Source organism: Lissotriton vulgaris, chromosome 2_1 (assembly GCF_964263255.1).
Source record: "Lissotriton vulgaris chromosome 2_1, aLisVul1.2, whole genome shotgun sequence".
NCBI classification, from domain to species: domain Eukaryota; kingdom Metazoa; phylum Chordata; class Amphibia; order Caudata; family Salamandridae; genus Lissotriton; species Lissotriton vulgaris.
This window is the reverse complement of record NC_141687.1, coordinates 633,013,397-633,033,414: the sequence shown is the minus strand read 5'-3', so window position 1 is coordinate 633,033,414 and position 20,018 is coordinate 633,013,397. Positions and strand designations below refer to the sequence as shown.

General features: G+C 49.8%; 1 pseudogene across 1 annotated transcript in view; it reads left to right on the top strand.

The window, feature by feature from the left end:
• The window catches only part of LOC147730909 (uncharacterized), a 119,608-nt pseudogene that overhangs the window by 85,925 nt on the left and 13,665 nt on the right, over positions 1-20,018 (top strand). Inside the window, exons 5-7 of the transcript XR_015308407.1 lie at positions 12-125; positions 12,775-12,885; positions 19,322-19,432. The product of XR_015308407.1 is annotated as an uncharacterized LOC147730909 (transcript). The remainder of the gene's footprint in view (positions 1-11; positions 126-12,774; positions 12,886-19,321; positions 19,433-20,018) is intronic.

Here is a 20,018-nt window from a genome sequence, read left to right as displayed (position 1 = left end):
CTTTTCTTTAGAATTCCCATTTCTTAATACTGATAATTGTTTGAGGAAGGATGCAGCGTCAACTGCAATTCTGAATGATCACTTTGAGACTGAAGAACTAGACACCAGAACTGGTCCCGGTTCAGGTAAGCAATCAATGTGTACAGCTTACAGTACTGTTGTTAGCCCCCGAGAGACCTTGTTTCTCAACATATTGAATATGACGTCAGTTCTTCTTTTTTCCGTGCCAGCCAGCGCAGATCTGGAAAGAGCAGTTCCCTAGTCACTTTTTGACTAAACTTTTGTGATCTTTTGATCCATTTCGAAGTCTTTACGACTCCGACGGTGCCGTTAGGGATGCCCAGATTCAAGCATTGCGACGAGTGCGACCGTACCATGTCGGTCACGGATCCCCACCGCTTGTGCCTGATGTGTTTGGGCGTTGACCATGACGACGAGGCCTGCTCCGACTGTCGAGCCCTTTCGAGGAAGGCCAGGCGGGAGCGGTCCCGCAGGCGACTCGAAATCCGCCAGTCGGCCCCACGCCGTGTGAGGTCCCGGTCCCACGGGAGGTCGAGGGACAGGTCGCGGGGGCGGAGCCGTCACAGCTCCGGGAGTCGGCGCCACTCCTCCGGGTCCAAGTCGTCAGGTAAGAAGCATAAGAAGTCGAAGAGACATCATCGCTCTTCTGACTCCCCCCGACGCTCGCGCGATGCGGCCGGGGGTTCGGGTGACACCGCCCACGCGGCTCCTCGGGAGTCGCGGGCGCCGCGTTCGGCCCCTGGGCTGAACGCGACGCCGGAGGAGATCGAGCGTTTCCTCATGGCCATGAGGTCCCTTTCTCCTCCGACGGGTTCCGCGGCGCCTTCGGGCCCAGTGAACCCATTTGGGGGCCCTAGTGGGTCGGGGGCTACGACCCCGATGCCGTCGGGTGCTTCGGCCTCGACGCCGCCGGCGCCTTTGGGCCCGACACCGCCGGTGCCCTCGGGCCCGGCGCCGCAGGGTACAGCGGCCCCGGCGTTGTCGGCGCCTTCGGGCCCGGCGCCGCAGGGCGCCGCTGGACCCTCCTCGATGGATCGTCACCGGTGGACGGTACGACCCCCCCGGCGTCGGTCCGTGTGGTGTCCCCTCCGGCGTCGTCCTCGGGCGGCGCCGTCCCCGATGCCTCCTCTCAATCGGTTCCGACGTCGGGACGACGCCTATCGGCGCCGCTCTCTACGCCGTTTGGGGATTTTACTTTCTATGAGCCGACCCCATTCACTTACGACCCTGAATCTCAGGAGATGGGGGAAGAGGAGAATTGGGAGGGGTCTGAGGACCCTCTGACCAGGGAGTGTCAGTCTAACATGGACTGGACAGGAGACCTTGGGGAGGCCAGTGGCCTGGACACCTCTCCAGACACTGGATTTGTCTCTCCTCCTACCGTGGCTTCGGAGGAGGGTGCTACTTATGGTGTGGTGTTGATGAGGGCTGCTAAGGCCTTGGGCCTTGAGCTCCCCGTCGCGGCCGTGAGGACTAACCTCCTCACTGAGGTCCTTAAGCCGCAGTCATGCTCCATGGAGCTTCTGCTGCCATTTAATGAGGCCTTGACGGACGTTCTTTTGGGCACTTGGTCCAGGCCCGCTACAGGTTCGCCTGTAGATAGGAACGTGGCCAGACACCACCGCCCGGCCCCGGGCGACCCATGTTTCCTGTCCACCCACCCCACCCCAGAGAGCTTGGTTATCCAGGCCTCTAACTCCCAGACCGCCTTCCCGACGGCCCCGCCGGACAGGGAGTTTAAGAGGTACGAGGCCTATGGCAAGAAGGTATTCTCGTCCCTTAGCTTGGGACTGCGGTCTTCCAACACCGCATGCCTCTTGGGTCGTTACACCCACTCTCTGTGGGAAACGGTGGCGGAAGTGCTGCCAGAGTGTCCGTTGGAGGTACGGGCCAAACTCGGCCAAGCCCTAGTGGAGGGCCGGGACGCAGCAAAGTATTCAATCAGGTGTGGACTGGATACTACTGACTCGCTGGGCAGAGCGATGGCTACGACGGTGGCGATACGACGCCACGCCTGGCTAAGATCCGCCAACTTCTCGGCAGACGTCCAAAATACACTCATGGACATGCCGTTCGATGGCCGTCGCCTCTTTGGCGACAAGGCAGACCACGCGCTTGAGCGCTTTAAGGACTCCAGGGCTACGGCCAAGTCCTTGGGCCTCTCGGCCCCGCGCCAGCAAATGGGTGCCTTTCGCTTCTTTCGTGGCCAAGGAAGGGGCGCCCCAACATGTGCCGCCAGCCACTCGCCGCAAACTGTCGTCCAGCGTGGCGGCGGCCGCGGAAACCGCCGTGGAGGCGGTCGGGGAAACAAGCGGAGCCAGTCCACACCTGCCACCGCAGCATCCGCCTCTAAACCCTCCTAGTCCGTGCTTTTCGGCCCACGTGACGCCAGTGGGAGGCAGGGTTCGCCATCACCACTCTCACTGGCGCACAGTCACTTCGGACAGGTGGGTGCTGCAGATCGTCCGAAGGGGCTACTCCCTCCCCTTCGAGACGCCCCCTCAAGCCATGCCACCGCAACACCACCGCGTATCGGGGGATTACTTGCGGCTCCTGCAGGAGGAAGTTTCGGCCCTCTTGGCCAAGGGGGCCATCGAGCGCGTTCCTGGGCCAGAAGTAGGACGTGGTTGCTACTCCCACTACTTCCTGGTACCCAAGAAGGGCAAAGGGGGCCTATGCCCTATCTTGGATCTGAGGAACGTCAACGGCTTCCTCCGGAAGGAGAAGTTCAAAATGCTGACTCTGGCTCAGGTCTTGGCTGCCCTAGACCAAGGAGACTGGATGGTAGCGTTGGACTTGCAGGACGCATATTTCCACATCCCCGTCCTGCCGGCCCACCGGCATTACCTGCGGTTTACGGTAGGCCTCGAGCACTTTCAGTTCACCGTGCTCCCCTTCGGCCTTACCAGCACCCCACGGGTGTTCACGAAGGTGATGGCAGTGGTCGCAGCTCATCTGCGCAGGTTAGGGGTCTTAGTCTTCACCTACCTAGACGACTGGTTGTTGAAGGCGGGCTCGCCCCAGGCAGTCGTCAGCCACCTCCAGACTACGGCGGATCTCCTGCACCGGCTGGGATTTTCCATCAATGTGCCGAAGTCACACCTGTGCCCCCCTCAGAAGCTCCTTTTCATCGGAGCGGTTCTCGACTCGGCGCAGTTTCGGGTTTACCCGCCCGAACAGCGGGTTCGGGATATACAGGCTCTGATTCCGATCTTCGGGCCGTTATCCCGGGTTTCGGTCAGGTTGACGCTGCGGCTTCTGGGGCTGATGGCCTCCTGCATCGTTCTGGTGCATCTCGCACGGTGGCGGATGCGGGCTATGCAGTGGGACCTGAAGTTTCAGTGGGCCCAGCACCGGGGCAACCTGTCCGACCATGTCCTGATCTCGGAGGGCACTGCGAGACAGCTGCAGTGGTGGCTCACGGACCGCGATTGGGTAAACGGCAGATCCCTCTCCCTTCCCCAACCAGAGCACGTAGTTGTGACGGACGTGTCCCTCCAGGGCTGGGGAGGCCACTTGGGAGAGGCGGAGATCAGAGGACTCTGGTCTCCGGCGGAGTCCCGGCTCCATATGAATCTGTTGGAGCTGCGGGCGATTCATCTGGCACTGAAAGCATTCCTCCCGTCTGTCCGAGGGAGTGCAGTGCAGGTGTTCACGGACAACACCACCGCCATGTGGTACTGCAACAAACAGGGCGGAATGGGGTCGTGGACCCTTTGCCAGGAGGCTCTGCGTCTCTGGCAATGGCTGGAACATCAGGGCGTGACTCTGGTGGTTCAACACCTGGCAGGTTCTCTGAACGCCAGGGCGGACGAACTCAGCCGTCGGTGCTCGATGGATCACGAATGGCGTCTGAACTCGGACGTGGCGCAAGGCCTCTTTCTGCGATGGGGAGAGCCTTGGTTAGATCTATTCGCCACCGAAGAGAACGCGCAATGGCATCAGTTCTGCGCGTTGGAATTTCCAAGGCGGCACTCGCTCGGAGACGCTTTTCGTCGCGAGTGGAGCTGCGGTCTGTTGTACGCCTTTCCGCCTATACCTCTTCTGCCCAGAGTGCTGCAGAAGATCAAGCACGACCGGGCACAAGTCATCCTTGTGGCCTCCGGACTGGGCACGAAGGTACTGGTATCCCGAGCTACTCAGTATGTCAGTCGATCCCCCGGTTCGTCTGCCTCTTCAGGAGGACCTTCTGTCGCAGCAGCAGGGAACGGTCCTCCACCCAAACCTGTCCAGTCTCCACCTCCATGCTTGGAGATTGAGCGGCGACAGTTGAGGCCATTTGACTTGCCTCCTGAGGTTTGCAACATCATTCTGGCAGCCAGGCGTCCCTCCACAAAGACGGTATACGCCTGCAGGTGGAACAGATTTGTGGCATGGTGCACAGCAAAGGCTGTGGATCCCCTCAATGCCCCTCTCTCTGAGGTTCTTCACTTCCTTCTTTCTCTTGCCCAGCAGGGCTCTGCTCTGGGCACTATCAAGGGCTATCTTTCGGCTCTTTCAGCCTTTCTGAGGCTGCCTGACCAGCCTTCTTTGTTCAAGTCCCCTATCGTAAATCGATTCCTGAAGGGCATCACTCATACCTTTCCTCCTGTTCCCTTCGTGATGCCTCAGTGGGACTTGAACCTGGTTCTAACATTTCTGATGTGCGCTCCCTTTGAGCCACTTCACAACTGTCCTCTTCGCCTTCTTTCTTTGAAGACTGCCTTCCTGGTAGCCATCACCTCTGCCAGGAGAGTGAGTGAGCTCCAGGCTCTCTCTTGTAAGCCTCCTTTCCTTTCAGTCCATCCGGACAAGGTTGTTTTGAGGACTAGGCCCTCCTTCTTGCCTAAGGTGGTCACGGCCTTCCACATTGGGCAGTCCATCACATTGCCCACCTTCTTTCCGCCTCCGCACCCCTCGAGAGAGGAGGAGAGGCTCCACCGTCTGGACCCAAAACGTGCGCTCTCGTTCTATCTGGATCGCACACGCCAGTTCCGGGTGGATGATCAACTCTTTGTTGGGTACGCGGGCGCTAAGAAAGGGAAAGCGGTGCACAAACGGACCATCTCTAGATGGATTATCATGTGCATCCAGGCGTGTTACTCCTTGGCTAAGAAGGAACCCCCCGTTGGGCTGAGGGCTCATTCCACTCGAGCCACGGCCACTACAACTGCCTTGGGCTGAGGTGTGCCCTTGCAGGACATTTGCCAGGCAGCTACGTGGGCCTCGTTGCATACGTTTGCGCGGCACTACTGCCTGGACAGTCAAGTCCGGAGGGACGGCTACTTCGGCCGTTCCGTTCTCCAGGACTTTCTGGTGTAAATATTGGTTCGCAGACCCACCACCACGGGGATGGTATTGCTGGGGTATCTATTCTAAGGTAAGGAATCTATCACTAACGTGTCTCTTTCAGATGCACAAGTTACTACTTGTGTAACGATATATCTGTAAGAGACATTAGTTAGTGATAGATTCCTTACCGACCCACCCATCCTCCCCGTTCTGCGAACCGATATCGAGGGTTAAGGTCATCCCCTTTCAGGGCCCTAGTTTCTTGGCACCAGTGTCGGTTTTTGTCATGGCTCTGCGCTTCTGGCGCGGAAAAGCTGTGGCTACAACTGACGTCAGCACGCGGAGGCGGCGTCTAAGTACTCCGACGACGTCATCACGGCGCCCACGACGCCGACGACGGACGCGGAGCCGCAGACGACGCCTACCGACGCGCAAGGGTACTGCTACGCAAAACTTTCCGGATCCAGTCTAACGCCTGGGGATATTCTAAGGTAAGGAATCTAAGGTAAGGAATCTATCACTAACTAATGTCTCTTATAGATATATCGTTACACAAGTAGTAACTTGTGCGTTGGAATCATACCCCAACACCGCTACTGGTGTTGGAGGTATGATTCCATGCACTGGGGGGGGCTCCTCCGGGAATCCTCCAGTACTCCTGGTAACAGCCTTTCAGGGTCTGCCAGCAAGCTAGAGCTGCTGTATACCCCAGACACAATTCTGCCCTCCTGCTGCTGATCTGAGCTCGAGCAGGGTAAGGTAGAACAGTAGCTTCCTGTGACAGGGAGGTGTGACCAACTTCCAGGCAGGACTTAGTGTGTTGGGCTTGGGTGGGGGCACTTGCCAGCGACACCAGACTGCTTTGAAGGGCACATTTTGTGCCCTCCTTGCATACTCTGGTTTTAGCCAATTCAGGGAGACTTTGGCCCCCACTCTGGCGCAAAACTGGACAAAGCACATGGAAGTATCATCCCCTCTGTCCAGCCCGTCCTCTGGGAGGGACCCCTGAGTCATCCTAACCCCTTTGCTAAGGTATTTAAGCAAACACCACAATTGATGGACAGAATGCAGAACAATGTCATACATTCATCCCAGTACAGAGATCTGGGCCTAAATCCATCGTTTTTTTGCACTCCACACCACCCCAGTTCAGACATGGCCATATGCAAATCAGTCTGACCCTGTGCCTCATGGGAAAAGTCCAGCCCGAACTGCCAAGCCATGCCTTCCCTGGACCGTAAACAAGCTTCCGAGGACCGGTTTCTGGCATTCCAGCCGTCTTCAGCCCGGCTTGCTTGAATCCAGTGGTGTGGAGTGCATGGGACTCACGTCTGAGCATACCCATCCCACTCGGGGTGACAAATGCAAACACCACAACTGATGGACAGAATGCAGAACAATGTCATACATTCACCCCAGTACAGAGATCTGGGCCTAAATCCATCGTTTTTTTGCACTCCACACCACCCCAGTTCAGACATGGCCATATGCAAATCAGTCTGACCCTATGCCTCATGTGAACAGTCCAGCCCGAACTGCCAAGCCATGTCTTCCCTGGACCGGAAACAAGCTTCCGAGGACCGGTTTCTGGCATTCCAGCCGTCTTCAGCCTGGCTTGCTTGAATCCAGTGGTGTGGAGTGCATGGGACTCACGTCCGAGCATACCCATCCCACTCGCGGTGACAAATGCAAACACCACAATTGATAGACAGAATGCAGAACAATGTCATACATTCACCCCAGTACAGAGATCTGGGCCTAAATCCATCGTTTTTTTGCACTCCACACCACCCCAGTTCAGACATGGCCATATGCAAATCAGTCTGACCCTGTGCCTCATGGGAACAGTCCAGCCTGAACTGCCTAGCCATGCCTTCCCTGGACCGGAAACAAGCTTCCGAGGACCGGTTTCTGGCATTCCAGCCGTCTTCAGCCCGGCTTGCTTGAATCCAGTGGTGTGGAGTGCATGGGACTCACGTCTGAGCATACCCATCCCACTCGGGGTGACAAATGCAAACACCACAATTGATGGAAAGAATGCAGAACAATGTCATAAATTCACCCCAGTACAGAGATCTGGGCCTAAATCCATCGTTTTTTTGCACTCCACACCACCTCCGTTCAGACATGGCCATATGCAAATCAGTCTGACCCTGTGCCTCATGGGAACAGTCCAGCCCGAACTGCCAAGCCATGCCTTCCCTGGACCGGAAACAAGCTTCCGAGGACCGGTTTCTGGCATTCCAGCCGTCTTCAGCCTGGCTTGCTTGAATCCAGTGGTGTGGAGTGCATGGGACTCACGTCTGAGCATACCTATCCCATTCGGGGTGACAAATGCAAACACCACAATTGATGGACAGAATGCAGAACAATGTCATACATTCACCCCAGTTCGGACTGGATTGTTCCCATAAGGCACAGGGTCAGAGCTGATTTGCATATAGCCAGTGTCTAACCCAGGGTGGTGTGGAGTGCAAAAAACCTATGGATTTAGGCCCAGATCCTTGTTCTGGGGTGAATGTATGACATTGTTCTACATTCTGTCCATCAACTGTGTTTTGTGCAATTTTCACCTCGAGTGTGCTGGGTATACTCAGACGTGAGTCCCAGGCTCTCCATACTCAGACGTGAGTCCCAGGCTCTCCACACCACTGAAGTCAAGCTATCCAGGCTGATGAAGGCTGATAGCCAGAAACCGGTCCTTGGATGCTTGATTCCGGTCTGGGAAAGACATGGCTTGGTAGTTCGGACTGGACTGTTCCCATGAGGCACAGGGTCAGAGCTGATTTGCATAAAGCCAGTGTCTAACCCAGGGTGGTGTGGAGTGCAAAAAACGATGGATTTAGGCCCAGATCCTTCTACTGGGGTGAATGTATGACATTGTTCTACATTCTGTCCATTAACTGTGTTTTTTGCAATTTTCACCCCGAGTGTGCTGGGTATACTCAGACGTGAGTCCCAGGCTCTCCATACCACTGGAGTCAAGCTATCCAGGCTGATGAAGGCTGATAGCCAGAAACCGGTCCTTGGATGCTTGATTCCGGTCTGGGAAAGACATGGCTTGGTAGTTCGGACTGGACTGTTCCCATGAGGCACAGGGTCAGAGCTGATTTGCATATAGCCAGTGTCTAACCCAGGGTGGTATGGAGTGCAAAAAACGATGGATTTAGGCCCAGATCCTTGTTCTGGGGTGAATGTATGACATTGTTCTACATTCTGTCTATCAACTGTGTTTTTTGCAATTTTCACCCCGAGTGTGCTGGGTATACTCAGACGTGAGTCCCAGGCTCTCCACACCACTCGAGTCAAGCTATCCAGGCTGATGAAGGCTGATAGCCAGAAACCGGTCATTGGATGCTTGATTCCGGTCTGGGGAAGACATGGCTTGGTAGTTCGGACTGGACTGTTCCCATGAGGCACAGGGTCAGAGCTGATTTGCATATAGCCAGTGTCTAACCCAGCGTGGTGTGGAGTGCAAAAAAACGATGGATTTAGGCCCAGATCCTTGTACTGGGGTGAATGTATGACATTGTTCTACATTCTGTCCATCAACTGTGTTTTTTGCAATTTTCACCCCGAGGGTATTTAAGGGCTTCACTCTTCGACCATCTGGATACTTGGACTTTGCTGGACTTTACCTGGAACCGAGACTGCATCAAGGAAAACTCCTGCTGCTCCTGGTCTCGCTGTTCTGCAAGTGTCTTCTTCCAGGGTCATCAACAGACCTGTGGGCATCAAGGGCACCCAAAGTAATCTCCCTTGGAGTGAAGGAGTCACTCTCCTGCATCTGCAGGCACCGCAATGAAGCTGACGGGTGTGCTGATCCTGATGTCCCAGGGAGTTCGAAAGGCTCAGCAACACAGGTGGTGGTTCAGCAACTCCCTCGAGGCCTGATCTGTCCTATCTGCAATTTTGAGGCCAGTATCAGTGGTCAGAACCGCTGGGACTGAACCCCTATGCACCGCATCCACTTACCGTTGCCAAGGCTTGTTGGCTCTGCACTCCAGAGATCTTCGGCCTACAAGAATCTCCAGCCTCCAGCATCTCTTCCTAAGATCAGCATCCTCACTTATTCTCTGCATTGTTGGGCTTCATCTTTGGTGAGCTGCTCGAGGTCCTCTTGCAACTCATGTGCCTTCGGCCTGAGGGTCTTCTCCTGCTCCAGTGGACTCCACTGCTTGCTCAGGGCCTGCTCTGACTCTCCTGCTTGTGGTGAGTCCCTTTGACCTTGCTGGTCCCAACGATTCTCCTTCTTCGCTTTCCACTCCTGTGCAGCTGCCAAGGCTTGTTGGTGCTCCTGCCAGACACAGACACCCTGTTTCCCGACTTCTGATGTGGGACATCTCATGCACGGCTTCTGGTCTTCCTCAGCGTTGGCTGTTACCTACAGCTGCAGCTGCAGCGTCAACTCTCCTAAACCATCCAACATTGTTGGGCATTACTCTTCCGTGCTTCCTGGTCATCTCCGAGTGGCATAGACTCTGTCCTCTCTATTTGCAGGTTCTTCACTTCAAGAAGTCACCCTTGAAGTCCACTGGACTCTTTGACAGTCCTCTCCATCTTTCCTGAAGTCCTCCATTGTGTTCTACGACGGCTTCCGACGTCACTACGCACCTATTCACCCAGCTTCTCTGGTGTAGGTATCCATGCTCCTGGGGTATTTACGGGTGGGGTGACTCTCCAACCTTCCCTCTTCCCCGGGGTTTCTTCAGGATCCACTGGGAAGGATCCTTCTTCTCCAAAACTGCAACCACAACTTTCCTGTTGACTTCTATTGGAAACGCGGCTGTGTTTCCATTCTGCACACGGCCTCCGTGGGGTTCCTGGGTACTTACATTGGCTGGTTCTTAGTATCCCCAGCTCCTCTGAGTCTCCTGGTCCAAGTCCCTACTTCGGTCTCAATTTGCATTCCACTTTTTTAGTTTATAGTAAGGTCTCCCCCTGGATACTACTGTATTTTGTGCTTACTTACCTGTTTATAATTGAAGTATTATTGTGTATTTGTGTTTATATCTCCGGGTAGGAGATATACCAATGTGTTAGGAAGTGTTGTGTAATAAATAAACATATTTTTATATGTATACTGTGTGGTTCTTTTTCGTTTAACCTATATTATATGATTAGAACTGGTAAAACAAGCTGCTTAACACTCCTTCTGGATAAGCCTGAAGGCTGTTCTCCATAGCTACCATTTAGAGGGCTTTCAATGGTTGTCTAAGATCACTAAAATCACCATACGAGTTGCCTGGATTAGTGCAAAGTGCTTCACTTAACCCCTTGCATGCTGATGACGGCCCCCGTCCGTCATGCACCGCGGTGCTCGTGTGCTGATGACGGCTGGGGGCTGTCATGAACCCGCCCACTCGCGATTTTGCTGCACAGCAACAGAATCGCGGCCACATGTAAGGGGTTAAATAAGTGTGCACCATATAATTAGCCAGCCTCCTTTAATGAGCAAACACTCTGATGAAGCAGGAGTATCAACACCTCATTGCAGGTCTACTTGTTTCGAGGACCATACATTTCCCCCACACCACATTTTAGTGAGTGGGCTTTGAGGCTGGGTGTTCTTTTAACCCGTGCATAAAATCAAATGATTGTTGTGATTACAGTCCTCTTTCCTCATCACATACTTGCTACCAGTGTTTAGTTTAATGTATTCCTTTCACTGTAAGAGAAAAGTCTGAGATTAAATAAAAAAAACATTTATTTTTGTTCCTCAGTTTCCATCTTGCTCATTAAACAATGACAGATGTGAGTAGTTCTGACCAAGGAAATGGCACTGTGTTGTGGAACCTGGCCAGACTTGCAGAGTTCACAAGCAGCATACTTTGACAAAGTGATATAGCCTGGATTGAACGTCAAGTCTCCTAGTGCCATGATTAAAACAAACCCACTGTACCATGTCTGGCAGTGTAGGTTGGATGTCTGTATCTGCCCACCTTAAAAAATTGCCCACCTTGTGGTTTGTTTGTCAAGCACTTTTGATAGCACTCGCTACCTTAACTAGGCCCATTGCTCAGCATTCATAATGTTTACAGATAAGTGTCTTTTTTTACTTAATTTATGAAAGGGAGCAACAGCAATCGGAGAAAGCTTACCGCAGTGTGCGGTAGAGAGATAACAACTTAGATACAGCATTACAAGGTATTGTAAAATCTTCTAGAAACCTAATTTAGAGGCAAGTACGGAATGAATCTCTCAAAGTAACTCCACAGCTCACTATCCACACCATGTACATGTTTCACTCCCCGACCCAATTCTGCTGGCAACAATGCGGCCCTCATTCACACCACAGACCATTCTTTTTGTCCCATTGGAAAATGTTTGCGAGTACCAATGATCTATTGGGTCTTTGGTGTATTATTCCTCATTCTAGGAATTGTTTCTATTGCAGAACACCAAGGACTATTTTAAATCTAAAGAGTACACTCAATCATCAAACATTTTGTTAAATTTAAGTGTTAGCTGTTCACCTGCAGCTGTTACTGTAATATGGCCAGTTCTTTAACTACCTATTAATGTACGTGTATAATGTTTTCTGCCCGATTGAGTTGTTTGGTAGTAGAAAAGTCTGGAATAGAAAGTATGTATAATTTCCCATGTGCCAGGATTGCTGATTTGTTTGAAAGTGCTTTGTTGCACTGCCTCTTTCAAACATTTTGACGTATTTACCTTACGGCTCCAGTGACAGTCCGATCGTCGCCTCATCTCCCCTCCCTAGCCTTTTGAGCTTAAACTTGGTGAAGGGTCAGAGGGGAGAGTCAGTCTCCCCATGTTGTAACGTTTGTGTGTGTGAGGGAAGTCTACATTGTTGTAGCATGTGTTGTGCCTGTTACCTGTGTAAGCGATTACACTGCTGCTATATAACCAAGAGAGAGAGAATGAGAAAAAAGTTTTCACTGCTGATGGTTGTACCATACCCATTCCCTGCTGTGAGAAAAGCCTGCCCCCCTCCTGCTAATGCTACCTGCTCTTTGTGCCGGTGGTGGGCACTGCTAAAGCCTGTGAAGGGCCGTGTTATGTATGGAAGGGAAGCTTGCAGTGCTGCTGACTGTTACGTATATGTTCTATGTTGTAAGAAAGACTTAAATTGCCACTGCATGTGCTGAAAACACTTTTTTGTATGAGGGAAGTGGGCACGAGCTGGTTGCTGAAGGAGTGACTTTGCAATACCGCTGCTTTACTGTACGTTTACCTGAGTTTTGCTACCTGTAGTGTTATTGTTCTGTGCGTCAGGGAATTTTGCATTGCTTTTCTGTGTTCAACCTGTCCTGTAAGTGAAGGGGCCTTTCTTTCCTGATCCACACACTGAATCTGCTATGTGTCTGAAGTAGTGGATCTTGCACTTGTGGGAATCTTGCATGGCTGCTCTGCAGCACCTCTTGTGTGTCTGAAGGGAGCTTACACTACTACCGCCCATGCTATACGAATCATCTCTCACTTGGCTGTAATATTCTTCAATTTTTATTTTAATACCAGAGGATTCCATTTCCACTTCAATTGTTTCATTTCGCATAAAAGAGGAGGAAAATAATTTGACTGTGGACCACCAGGCCAGCAATCAAGGAAAAGAAATCCACAGTCCGATGGGTGAGTATCGAGTAATTTCCAGCTTAGCATTGCAATATATTGAAAAGATTTCTGCATTGAACATCACTGTTTCCCAACTAAGGAAACAGGTGGTGCGTCTTGCATCCCTACAGTAATATATGTGTAATCCATCCTTAGGCCAACTAGTTCTGATTGTCTTGATTTTTTCGAATCCTATGGAAAAGTTCCAATACAGACTTACTGGCATCTTCTTTTAAAGGAGTATGTTGAAAGGCTTCCAGATGCCTATGCAAAAATATTGTTTATGCTGTGCTTCTCTTGCAGCCGTATTTGTATGTATATATCTACATTTGGTAATGTCGAGCTCAGCGTACACCAGGTAACTTCCTGGCACTCTTGCAAAAGCAGGAGCATCCCTGTGAGAATATCCCAACAACCCAAGGTTTCCTTTGCCTCAACCATAACTAATAATAAAAAAAGCAGATTTGATTGCCCTACTCTGTCAAAGATCTGAAAGTAGCCATCCGATCCCTTAATGTTTGGGATCTCCCATCTCCTGCAAAGATCTGTTAGCACCTACGGATGAGGAATTTTTGGATCATGCAGGATTGGAAGTCAATTATGGCCCTTTGGCCTTGTCAGTCTTAGGGCAGGGCATCCATTCATGCCATCATCCATTTTAATATCGAGTATCTCTTGAGTTCCACCTAGAGATATGTTGTGTTGAGGAAGTTACAACAACCACATAAAAGAGGTGGTAAATAGGTCATTTATTTCAAGCTACTAACATCAGCTGGTGTCCCTCTCCAGGCTAGCAAGCAACTTTCCAGTCCCAGCAGAGAGAGAGAACACCAAAGGCAATAAAGATCTAAAAGGAATGCTGGCATTAAAGGGACAGGGATCAAAACGAATTAGCAAGATACAACATATCCTCATTCCTTCACCATAAAGAAAAGAAAGAAAGAAAGAAAAGAAAAGAAACTGAATAAAAGAAAAAAAACTAAGGATCATCACAAAAGTAATCCCTCAAATATGATGGAGGTCTCCTAGTCCTGGTCGAGGAACCACACGCACCGTCCCCCGCTTTCCCACCATCACACACATCACTGGAACCCCCATCAGATTGAACCTTGTCACCAGCACCCACCTCAGTATGTCTCTTGTAAAGAGCAACTCTTCTGAGGTTCCAGTGTTCACCATTATCCAAAACAACATACCTTTCATGGACTGTCTTGACCCTGTATGGTCCCCTAAACTTGGTCAAACCACCCGAAATCCGTCCAGGCTTGACTTTTACAAGATCATTGACCCTGATGTTATGAGAAAAATCCTGTCTGGACTTCACGGCACCCTTTACACCTTCTGGATTACCCAAACTCATACACTCCTTCATCCACGCAGGAAGCAACTTTGTGCCAGCACAACGACCTCTCATAACAGCAAAAGGAACCATACCAGAAGAATAATTTACAGTCGTGCGGTACGCCCAGACCAACTCTTCCACCATGCTTCTCACAGAGCTACCAGTCTCCATAGCCATTTGGATTGCCCCTTTCACCATGCGGTTCGCCCTCTCAACCATTCCATTGCCCTGTGGGTTGTAAAAACTCGTCCTAGAATGCACAATTCCACACGCACAAAGGAACTTTCTCATTTCCTCAGAAGTTAACTGAGTCCCATTATCTGTAATGAGCTTCAAAGGAAACCCTTCCTCCCTAAAAATCTCAGATAACAACTGAATCGTCAGCCTAGTGGTTATTTCCCTGCAGAACTTTACCACTAACCACCTAGAATAAAAATCAATCAGGACAAGGGCAAATCTCAAATCCTCATTAAGACCATTGAATGGACCAACAAAATCCATGCAAACAGAATACCAAGGAGCAAGAGGATCCTCAATAGACCCATGAGTTATCTGACTGCCCAGTTTTAGCCTCTTCTCACTTTCCAGACACTCAGAACATCTCTTGACCCAATCGGAAATATGTTGATCCATTGACGGCCACCAAAAACACTCTCTCAATCTCTTTTTAGTCAGTGACTGGCCCAGATGACCTTCGTGTGCCAGCTTGAATAAAGTGAACCTCAAATCCTGTGGGGGAATAAACTTGTCATCCTTCATTATTATATTCTTGTCATGATCCAGAATAGACAGTTCATCTAGCACCTTCAAGAATGGTCTGACAGCACAGTCAAGAGTGCTCTCACGCCTTGACCCACCAACAATCAACTCCTTCACCTTCTTCAACACATCATCAGTAGCCATGCATTCATCCCACTTCTCCTTTCCAATTGCACCTGAAAAAAACTCCACATCATCACCCACTGGCGCTACAGAGCCTTCACTCAAAGATGACTCAACGCCTGTACGATCAACCTCTTGCCAGGGTAACGGAAGTCTAGACAAACTATCTGCCAAATTGTTCTTCCAACCCGGAATATACTCCACTTTGTACAAATACTCTTGGAGTTTCGCAGCCAACCTTGCCAATCTCGCAGACCCTTTCCCTGCTCCACCAGGGGACAATATCCTAACTAAGGGTTTGTGGTCAGTCTGTATTCTGAAAAGAGAACCCCACAGATACATCCTGAAATATGCACACCCCCAAGCAGCGGCCAGAGCCTCCTTCTCAATTATGGAGTAATTCCTCTCTGAAACAGTGAGGGACCTGGATGCGAACGCAACAGTTTTCATACCTGAAGAATGAACCTGTGCAAGCACAGCACCCAAGCCAACACCGCTTGCATCAACAGTCAAAACAGACTCTTTTTGTGTATCAAACGGTGTTAAAATGCCAGCTTCACATCTTTTTTATTCCCACAAATGCACTCTCCTGTTCCTCACCCCAACTAAACTTGCAACCTTTCCTAAGTAGTAACCTTATTTTCTCCGTCTTGTCCGCAAAATTCCGAACAAATTTCGCGTAATACTCTGAGACCGAGAAATGATCTCAACTGATCTCTATCACCTGGTGTCGGCGTCTTCCGTATTGATTCCAACAAATCACGCTTCGGCCTCACACCATCAGCGGACAAAGTGCAACCAAGGTACTCCACCTCCTCCACCGCAAACTTACATTAATCCTTCCTCAAAGTCAAACAAGCCAACTCCATCTTATTTAGGACCGTCTTCAAGATTACATCATGCTCTTCCTTTGTTTTGCCAAACAATAATACGTCATCTTGAAAATGCACAACATTTTCCACCCCACTCAACACCGAACCCATCATATGCTGGAATACTCCTGCTGCCGACGCCAACCCAAACGGCATCCTGGTAAATTGGAAGATGCCCTCTGACGTGATAAATGCGGTCAAATGCTTTGACTCCTCATGTAGTCTGATCTGGTGGTAGGCACTCCGTAAGTCAAGCTTTGAAAAAAACCTACCACCTTTCAACAACAGCACCAACTCGTTAATATTGGGAAGAGGAAACCCATCCACAACAATGTTACAATTAAGTGTGCGTAAATCCACACAGAACCTGTATTTGCAGTCGCATTTGGTCGTAATCACGACTGGCGAAATCCAAGATGAAGTCTCAATCTGCTCAATGACTCCTTGTTCCAACATTTCACTCAACATTCTCTTAACCTCAGCCCTGGCTATAATAGGTACCTTCCTGACCTTGTGTTGTAAGGGAACAGCATCAGGCTTTAACATGATCCTATGCACATATCCTTTCAACTCACCAATCGTTTCTTTAAACAACTCCGGCATCCCATCAACAATAGAAAGAGTAGTCACCTCGTCCACTACCATCACTTGATCCACAGCCCTCGGGTTCATAACAATGTGGAGATCATACTGGTGTCCCCACCCCAATATTGCTGGACCAGACTGTGCCACATATACCTTACCTCTCACAGATCTTCCTCTGAACGAAATGACAGCAGACATGAACCCCAAAATCACTATTCTTTCACCCCGGAACTCGCCAGGATTGATATCCTTTGCCTCAAGCACAACCTTCGGCCAATTCACACTAAACAAACACATTGGAATGATTGTCCAAAAGGACCCCGAATCCACCATCAACTCAACAATCACACCATCAATCTCAAACACTGCCTTCGGTCTCACCCTCCTTCTAGGATTCATATCCAACTCTTCATCACTCACCACCAAAATCTTATTTGCACCTTCTACACTATCAACAGTTGCTACTTCTGTTGTTCCCGTTGTACAACTGCATCCCTCCCTTTATTCGCAAATTTACACATTCTTGAAAAGTGTCCACGCTTTCCACACTTCAAACAATCCTTATCTATGGCAAAGCATTTTTTATATTCTGAAGTATGGTAGGTGCTTCCACACCTTGAGCACATCTTGTCTCTACCCCTATACGAGTCACTATTGTTACTAACATTAAATGTTTTCCTTCCAAGTGACTTTTCCCCTTCTCATAGGATTTCTTTCCACCAACTGCTCCCACTTCCTCAACAACTTCCACACACGACACGTTCTCTTTTAAACCATCCTTTCGTTCCATCTCCTTCATACATGCACCAGATTCTTCTACAATCTTTGCAATGTCAATGGCATTTTGCAAACTGGGATTCTTCTCCGCCCACAGCTTCTCTTGCATCTTCTTGTTCCCACATTGGACGATGAGCTGGTCCTTGATCATCTCATCCCTGATGTTTTCAAAGTTGCATTTCAATGACAGCTCACGGAGGTGAGTCACAAATTGATCCACACTCTCCCCTTGTCGCTGAGGCTGCATGTAGAACTTGTGTCTAGCCATTACTATGTTCACTTCTTTCAAGTACCTTTTCTTTAAGCGTGCTTTAGCTTCCAAAAACACGTTTGTAATAGCTCTCCCTTCTGCATTTGTCCCCTGAGACAAAAATTTGAAGGCATGCTGACCTTCTTTCCCCAAAGTACTCAGTAATAGCGCTTTTTTCCTTGCTGCGCTGAAGTCTTTTCCATCAATCGCCTCAATATAATTTTCGAATACCTCGATCCACTCCTCCCATTCGATAGGAGGGTCTCCACTCTGTTGTAAGAACAATGGTGGCATAACTACACTATTGTTCTCCATCGCTGTATCCACACGTGAATTGTGTCTCAACACAACTCCCTGTACACACAAGTAGTACCACCACAGTGAGTCTTTCCTCTGCTTCGCTGCACCACTTATAGTACTTTGACTACCTGAACTGTCCTTTGTACACCAACAAGTGTTCTTTGCCCAAAATGTTCCTCGTGACCAAAAACATTAAAATTTCTCTTATCCGATTTTAAATCGGTAATCCCCTTACACCACAAGTTGCACTGTTTGTTTCAATATCCCAATTACTCACGTACCGTTGCAGCTTTATTAATTTTTTTTTCTCAGGGCTTGTGCCTTCTCCTGCGCTCCTCTGCGTTACCAAGCAACCGTTTGTTACTCAATAAGCGGAAATATGGCAGCCGGCACGTCAACGCGCAACGTCAACACGCTGCGTGAGTCGTGGTGAGCTTGAGATTAGTCATGCGCGCCACCGAAGCAACAATGGCAGCCTCCCTTTCTGCCGCGTTCTCAGAAGATTCGTTGCTGGCCTTCAAATGTCGCACACTCCTCCTCGTGCGTGCTGGTAAGAGACACGGCCAAAAACCAAAATACTTCCTTTTTTTCCGAGTGTCCCTTAAAGCAACTTGGCACCATCGTACACACTACAGCTTGCAAAATGAGTAAACAGTACTCACACGGTGTTGTTCATTTCCTGTGGCTCTCACACGGTGTTGTTCATTTCCTGTGGCTCTTCTGTAGTGAAGTTACTTTTCCTTCCTTTTCTTGCGGCAAGTCTTTGGTCAATACTTCGCTTTTCCCAGTCTCGACAAAATTTCCATTGGTCACACTAACTACCAATTGGGCATAGTAATAAACCCTTACAATTCTCGTTGCACGCGCAGTTCTCTCCACCAGCTGCTTAGTCACCTTACAGTAGCTTCTTCATCAACGCTTGCTAGACTTCCATCGCCAAAATGTTGTGTTGAGGAAGTTACAACGACCACATAAAAGAGGTGGTAAATAGGTTATTTATTTCAAGCTACTAACATCAGCTGGTGTCCCTCTCCAGGCTAGCAAGCAACTGCCAGTCCCAGCAGAGAGAGAGAACACCAAAGGCCATAAAGATCTAAAAGGAATGCAGGCATTAAAGGGACAGGGATCAAAACGAAATAGCAAGATACAACAAGATACGAACCCCTGGGGCTCTAGAGGATGTCAGTGAGGGTTAGCATTTGCAAATTTTTATGTATACAAAAGTACATAACATACTGATGACTGCTTTAGTCGCACACCTTAGGTCTGTATTCTACCACAAAGCCCTTCATGATGGTGTCTGTAACCCTTGCCTTCATGGTTCCCCTCCTCACCAGTGGGTTCCCTGGATTTTCCTCACCAAGGAAAATTTATTTTCTACAGTCTGCTCCAGGAGTGGAAGATTTGTTCTGTGATTAATCTGTCCTGTTTCTTCTTGCTCACCAGGATTTTCACTTCTCAACACTGAATCCGGTTTGAGGAAAGAAGACTTTAACTTGAATTTGACGAGTCATCCTAATGAAAAAAGAAAAGAAGCAAACAAGAGTCCCAGCTCAGGTATCCTAGAAATATTTCAAAGTTGCCATGAAGCTGGCATTGGACAGCGTCTGCACCTTCTTTCGTTAGCATTGGCGCCTAAACATTCACTGCGCTAGTTTTATCTCCCTAGTCCATGCTTTGGTGATCAATAGAAGTAAATTGGCTTGTGATTATTTGGGAATTATAAATTTCCTGCAAGACATTTTTCCTGTCTATTCTAAACTGCAGTTACCAACAACAAAGTGGTGATAGGTACACTTTAATGAATCTCTGTCACTAGCGATCTCTCAGAATATAGTCCAGTCCTTAGCTTTTCACTCAGGATAGTTCCTCTCTGACTAGAGACCAGGCCATATCAGTATTGTCCAGGAAAGAACTCCCAGCCAGGTCCCTTCCAGACAAGAACCACAAGCAACCACAGACCTCGGTGAGGTATAGGTTGAGTGGTTAAGCAGGTACGACGCCCACATCTGGGAATACCCGTCACACTTGGAGCATTCAGTACAGTCACTGGAATCCAACCCACATCTGGGAATACCCGTCACACTTGGAGCATTCAGTACAGTCACTGGAATCCAACCCACATCTGGGAATACCCGTCACA